Source organism: Malaclemys terrapin, chromosome 4 (genome assembly GCF_027887155.1).
Source record: "Malaclemys terrapin pileata isolate rMalTer1 chromosome 4, rMalTer1.hap1, whole genome shotgun sequence".
In the NCBI taxonomy this organism is placed as follows: domain Eukaryota; kingdom Metazoa; phylum Chordata; order Testudines; family Emydidae; genus Malaclemys; species Malaclemys terrapin.
Window position 1 is genome coordinate 20,404,009 of NC_071508.1, and position 7,334 is coordinate 20,411,342.

Sequence of the window (7,334 nt, forward strand, 5' to 3'; positions counted from 1 at the left end):
TGATCAGTCATCTTCAGACGTACAGAGCCCGGTCATCGAAAGAATGAGTGGTTGAGGTCTTCATCGATAACGATGGACGAACATCACTCACATGCAATCCCCCACCCTGTACATAGCAATCCTCTGTTTCATTTTGATGTTTTTTGATGTACTTTAATGCTTTTCTTCATTTTATTGATTAAATAATTGTAATTACAGTAATACATCAGGGTATAAAAGATCTACACATCTTCTCCTGAACACAGACTGCTCCAATGGATCCCACAACCCATACAGCGAGAAAGCCGTAGCAAGCGTTAACATCTCCAAAATCCTATCCGGGCAGGAAAATGCACCTGCTGTTTGCAACACTTCTATAGTATAGACACAGGGTGAGGGCTAGACAAAGTGACCACGGTTAGTCCTGCTCCATCTCTATTGTCTGGGTTTCCATCTACAGCTGTTCACACTGGAAATGCAGGACGGGGTAAGGTTAGCCCATCACCAAAAGAACCTTAATGTAAAGCAGTGCTCCTGCCAGTGCCTGGTGGGGATCACGCAGACAGACTACACCCCAGGCTGGGCATTGTCCCAGGGTAAAGCAGGGCTGTAGTGGAAGGTGGAGGAGCCCCTGGACGAACAGGGTGAGGCATGGGACAATTCAGCTAAGAGTTGCAGGGCTGGGCACCAGAAGAATCGCGGGGTGGAACTTTGGGGTATGGCAGGGAGGGGTGGAACGAGCCCCGCTCTGGGTCAGTCCCAGTGCCAATGGCCCACTGCCTTTGAAGAGGCCACCGATGAAGGCCATTTGTCCTACTCCCCTGGGTCCCACAACCCAGCTCTGGCCAGAGAGAAACTTTGCCTTGGAATCTTAAAGCGAGTGACTTTGTTTCTAGGGCTGAAGTGGGTGGTGGCATGGGAGACGCTGTCAGCTCAGAGAAAAAACTGACCCTTGTGCTCTTTGGGGGATCGTACCTGAAATGGGGGTCAGCGGGAGGTGGAAGGGCTGAGTGTAAAGGACCAGGAAGGAAACAGGGTCCTGGAAGAGAGTCAGTGCTGGGACACCCCGTTGCTCATGAGACTCCACCTTCCGAGTAGTGCGGCCCCAGGTCTGTAACCCTTATGCTGGGGAGCGCTGCCAAGCAGTCTCCTGCTGCAGGCCCACGGCCCTGCAGAACAGGGCCCTCAGAAGGGGGGTTACTACTGTGTCCTGAGGAGCATAAGGGATGGGACCTGTCGGAACCACAGGCTTCCCCCAAGGCTTTGGGGGCTAAAGGAGTCAGCTTCTGAAGTGGACACTGTGCCCTGTCACCAGTGATTAGTGGGAACCGGGCTAGCACTCTGGCTCTACGGTGCTAACCGCTAATTGGGGGCCTGAAAGGGGTGAGCCGTAGGGTGCTAGACCTTAGTCAGCCCTGCCCCTGCAGCACACATGGTAGCAGATGGGACAGAGTGAGTCCCAGCTCCAGGATGGTACCGCAGCCAGTGCTGCGAACGGGGCTCCATGCACCCTGCTGGTGCTAGGCTGGGGTCGGCAGCACACAAGCCCTCTCCGTATTTCGGTACCGTCCGGCAGATCCCAGCTCTGCTGAACGACGAAGCGTGGAGAGGGGCCTGCACCCGCTTGCAGAAGGAATGAGACCCCAGGCACCCAGGAGGAGCAGAGGCCAGCAGCAGGATGCAGCTGGCAGGATCCCTCTCGCACATCCAGGATTTGGGACTGCTGAACGGGCTGCGGGACAGATTGGAATGATCCCGTTGAGTCTCTCAGCTTGGGGGCCTCCCCGTGGCTGGCAAGGCCATGTCCCGAAGCACTGCCTGGCCACGCCCTGGTCAGCAGAAAGCCCTCTGCATCATGGAAACCCAGCGTGGGGCTGGACGGGAACAACGCCCCCTAGCCGTGGAAGCGGGCAGTTCACAAAGCCCCAGCTGAGACGCCGTCACCCCAGAGTCCTGGAAACTGGAGCACACACAGGCCAGGCCGCTCCCAGCTCTTCACAGCCAGGGAGAGGGGCTGGGGCCTGGGCCCGCCAGGGAGCCCGACAGTCCCCCTGGCTCCGGCCTTTCCAGTGCCTAGGTCGGGCCGTTCAGCAATCTTCTCCAGCTCCAGAGCTTCACTGTCAGGTCGCTGGGGAAGGAAGAGAGAGAGGAAGTGAGGCTGGGGGCTGCCCCTGCCCCAGCTGGGAGAGGCAGCACAGCGAGTACAATCAGCTACAGGCCACGCCCTGCCCCCAACTCCCCCGCCCCCAAATGCATCACGCTGCAGCCCAGGAGAGCAAGGCCGCTGTGCCCCAAGCGGGCGGGCACCGGCGCAAGGAGGGAGCAGATGCGCCCAGCTGCCCGCCAGCGGGATAATCCCCCAGAGCGCCAGTAACGGGGCACTCTACCAGAGCGCAGGCTCAGCCAGTGGCACCTCACTGGCAGTGGCCAGTGACGCAGTGGGGGATGGGGATGGGGCGGGGATCCCCCCAGCAGTGGCCCAGGAGGAGCAGTAGTCAGATGGGCAAACCCCATGCAGCCCCGAGCTGGCCGCTGGATCCAATCACCTGGGGGACTGGGAGGGGGGGGGCAAGAGGACAGTCTCCTCTTGCAAAGAGCTCTACATGGGGGGAAAATCCAAAAGAATCTCATACTGTTAAGAAGCAGCTGAGACCAGAGCGGAGAGAGAAGAGACAGAGAAAGAAAAGGAGAGAGAGCCAGAGGGGGTGAGAGCCAGAGAGAGGAGGAGGAGGAGGGTCAAGGCAGGCTAGTGGCATGCCCCTTTATGGCAAGGACGCGGTGAGGAAGGCAGGGGGTGAGCCCAGGCACGTAAGTCCATAGCTTTACCTGGCAGTCACTGCGGCACAGAGAGAAACAGAGGGTGGAGGGGGGGGGGGAAGAGAAAGGAAAGGAGAAAAGGGACATGGTCGGAAAAGAGGAGATCAGAGACGGTGCCAGAGACATTGTGAACCCGGGGACCCACTCTGGGGGCCAGGGCTGTGCACAGGGGCCGGGGAGCGGAAGGAGGGGGCGGTGGTGCTCTCATTGGAGATGCACAAGGCGCCGTCGAGGAGGAGCTGGTGCCCGGTTGGCAGGAAGTCCGTTCTCTGCGCTGAGGGTGGCAGGGCCAGCAGCACCAGGTCTGGCTAGTCCCGGCACATCAAAGGAGCTGGCAAGAGCATCCCAAAAGCATGGCGGGGCAGGGCAGGACCAGCGCTTGGCATAACTGGATGGGGCAGAAGAGCCTCACTGTGGGGCGACCTAACAATGGCTGAGAGATGGAGGAGAGGAGAGGCTAGATGGGGAGGGGTTGGGGGCCCTGCAGCCGACTGCTGCCCCACACCAAACCGCCTGCAGCCTGGCTCCGGCGCTGTTCCCATCCCTCGCTCCCAGTGCCATTCCAGGCCCTGCCACATGGGGGGAGCAACAGTGGGTTTGGAGAGCTCCTGCAGCTCTGCTGCACTGGGGGGAGTTGGGGGTCAGACCTCCCTCTCCCATGCCGCAGGGGCCTAGCCCTACCCACTGCCCTCACCTGGAAGCAGTGAATATGTGCTTGGAATTGGTGCAGATGGCATTGATGGGGCTGTCGTGGCCCTTGATCTCCCCAACGGGCGAGAAGTTCTCCATGTTCCAGACCTTCACCACACCCCCGCGGCAGGCGCTCAGCAGCATGGGGCGGCCGGGGACGAAGGCCAGGGCACAGACCCAGTCCTTGTGCGCGTTGGGGATTTGCTGGCAGGCACAGAGACAGGGCAGAGCCAGTGAGCGCCCACGATCCACGCTGCCAGCCGGGGCCATCAAGACCCAAACTGCCCCCTGAGCTCCAGGGCAGGGTCAGGCCAGCAGCCAGAGCCAGATGCTGGGTTTGCAGCTGGCTGCTGGCTCTGTAATGGGCTGAGACAAACCCCCCACATCTGTACCGTGGCTGAGAGCTGGAATTTTTAAGCTCCGCTCGATTTCTCATCAAGCAGCAGCCGAGGATTTGAATTCAAGACAAGGGGACTCTGGTGAGCTACAGAAGCAGCTCAGCAGGAGAGAAGAGGGCTCCTCCCCAGGAGACAATTGCTCATTGGGATTGACCAGGGGATCTCCAAGCTCTAATCAATCCAAGCCGAGCTGGCAACCAGGATACGAGACACACAAGATGGGGGAGAGAATCTCTTTGATTGGACCAATTTCGGTGGGGGGAGGGGGGGAAGGGACAAGTCTGCAAACTCAGCTCTTCTTCCAGGGTGGGGCTTGAAAGCTTGTCCCTTCCACCCACAGGAGCTGGTCCAATAAAAGAGATTCCCCCTCACCCCCCATCTCTCTAATTATTTGTCTGCCATCAATCCTCAGTGCTCCAGTGGGAAGAAAAATGAGCATTAGCCTCATTTCATAGGGGAGAGACTGTGGGGGAGGGTCACACAGCCACAAATGGTGACTAGCTCTGGGCAGCTCCATTTTGGGGGACACCCCGACCACCCCATTTTCAGAGGGGCAGAGCCCCCACTGCTCCCCTTGACTCCCACAGTGCCCAGCTCCTCTGAACAACCCAGCCCCGGGCGGGCACATGGTAGGTTCTCCAAAACAGAGCCCCCCACCACTAAAAAAAAAATAAATAAATAAAATCACTGGAGGCCTCTGAAATGTTAGCCAAGTCTCATGGCAGAGCCAGACCTCCTGCCTCCCAGCACCGGCCTGCACGCCCCCTTCGGCTGCTGCTCTATCCCAGACCCACCGGAGGCCATCCCCGCACTGCAGCGCGTCACCACTGACCTGGAGAGCCAGGCACCGCGGCCTGTGGCGCCCGGAGACCAGACAGCCACACTCACCGGGGTCAGAAATAGGGACACCGCCGAGCGCTATCTACCCCCAGACCAACCTGTCCCCATTCCCCATAGGCCACTGAGCCCTTTAACCGCAGCAGGTGGGGCCCAGCCCTATAGAACTGGCTACCGTGCATTGCCCACGGCTGTAAACTGCCTTCGGGACCCACCCTGCCAGCCACTGTCGTTTGCAACCCCCGGGGCTCTTCCATTGCCTGGAGGCCCCATGTGCAACGTAGGGATGGGGTCCTTGTGTCTGCTGTCTGATCCTCTGCCCCCAGGATGGCGGGAGCACGCTCCAGACTGGACAGCGACTCTCCAGCAGGTTCTAAGTCCTCGCTCCAGACCCTGGCACTGGCCCTCGAAACGGCACGCTGCGGGTCTAGCCCATCTCTCTGCCCCCCGCCCAGCAGCAGGGCCTTCCTGCTCGTCCCCCTCCGTACCTGGAGGAGCTCCTGCTGCTGCAGGTCCCACTTCTTGATCCCGTTGTCCCCGGAGCCGCTGAAGAGCACGTCGCCCTGGATGGCCAGACACTCAATGCCGTCGTAGTGCGGGGGCTCGAAGTTATGGGTGGGGCCGACGTTCCCCACCACGCTGTCCGCAATCTCAAACATCTGCAAGGCAACAGCCCGGAGGGCAGCTGCTGTGAACCCCGGTGGCAAAGGAGACCAGTCGCTCTCAGGTCATTAGGCCAGCAACAGCCCTTTCAGCAAGGCAGGGGGATGGCGAGAGCGTCCGACCACACAGCTACCACTAGGATGCTGAGCCACGGCCCAGTGAAATGAGACAGGGATGGATTGGCAGCGGCAGGGTTCTGCCTGCTTACGCCACGCTGGGATCCTTGGGCAGAGGCCATGTGGGGACACGATGGCTCAGCACTAGGGCTGAGATACAGGTCGCAGGTTCGAACCTCGCCCGGCTCAGCTGGGACTGGAAATCTCCACCTCCTCCAATGGTTTGGTGGCCAACGTGCGGACGCAGCTCAGCGTCCGGCTGGCAGGGGCCACGTTGCAAAGACAAAATAGCCTCCTTGGCAGCAGGTTCAGCAGAGGCCACAGAGGGCAGGAGGAGGTGGGTTCCACTTTCCACGTGTGAGGCATCAGGAGGAAGCGGGGGGTGCGGAGGGGAGGCCTGGGCCGGGCACCTGGAATTCTGGTCTCCACGGCTGCCGAGCTGCCCAGCACTTTGAGACATGGCAGCTCCTCCATCATTTCCCAGATCTGGGTTCCAGGACGCTCTTAGGGGCAGTGCACAGACCCTGCTCCCCGTGACCCACAGACACACCTGGCAGGTGTGGGGACAGGAACGCTGGCCAGCTGCAAAGCCACCAGGTCCTTCAGGCCACGAGCGCTGGGGGGCTCATGGCATTTCTCAGACCCTGGTGGCATTTGCAAATGTGCTCAGTACTGGCCTCCCTCTGCGCCCGCTGAGATCAACAGAACGGCTCCTTCCCGCCCCCCATGGGAGCGGAGTTAGGCCGACGCTGGGCGCTCTGGACAAAACCACCCAGCATGTCCCCTCCTCGCCAGGCCTTTGGTGGGCAGCGAGCCCCTGTAGCTGGCACCTCCGGGAGAGCGGCTATGCATGGGGGTGGGGAGGGCTGGCACAAGCAGCGGTTCCTGGGCTCAAAGGCCCCTTGTGCTGCCTGTGAGCGGGAGGGAGGGAGGGTCCCAGGGTACCTTGACGTAGTGATCCTTGGAGCCGGTGACGACCAGGTCATGGTTGCTCGCAGTCTGGTTCACAGTGAGACACATCACAGGCCTGATGTGGCCGGTCAGCTTCCCGATAGGCTGCAACCTACAAGCAGGAGCCCGGGGCGTCAGGGTCTGGGGTGCGCTCAGCAGGAGGCGCTCGTTCCTGCAGGCCCTTCGCTGGCCCAGTCTCCAAGGCTCCCAGCAGGGACCCTCCCAGCCCCAGGCCCCTCTCCACCATCCCAAGCAGAAGTGGGGACCTCGGGCTCCGGGGCGCAGAGCACGGAGCAATCTCGGGGATACCACATCCCTCAGCACCATGGGCCGTGACTGTGGCCTTGGGCTAGGGGCAGGGAGCTGGGCTCAGATGCGGTGTCAGGGGGTGACCGGCTTGTCCACCGATCTCCTAAGGCAGGGGCGGGGAAAGCTACGGCCCGCAGGCTGGATCCAGCCCCTTAGTTAATTTCATCTGGCCCGTGGCGCCCTCTCCCACCACCCACTGCAGGGGAAGCACCAAGCCTCCACGCCCTCCTGGCAGGTAAGTGGCCCGTGATTGATTTTTCCTGTGGGTCAATGGCCAGTGACAGAGAAAAGGTTCCCCACCCCTGCCCTAAGGGCTGCAGCTGGGAGAGGAGCACTGGGTCCTACTTTCAGCCACCCTTGGGCATGATCAGCAGCTGCTGGGGCTGATTCATAGATTCTAGGACTGGAAGGGACCTCGAGAGGTCATCGAGTCCAGTCCCCTGCCCGCATGGCAGGACCAAATACTGCCTAGACCATCCCTGATAGACATTTATCTAACCTACTCTTAAATATCTCCAGAGATGGAGATTCCACAACCTCCCTAGGCAATTTATTCCAGTGTTTAACCACCCTG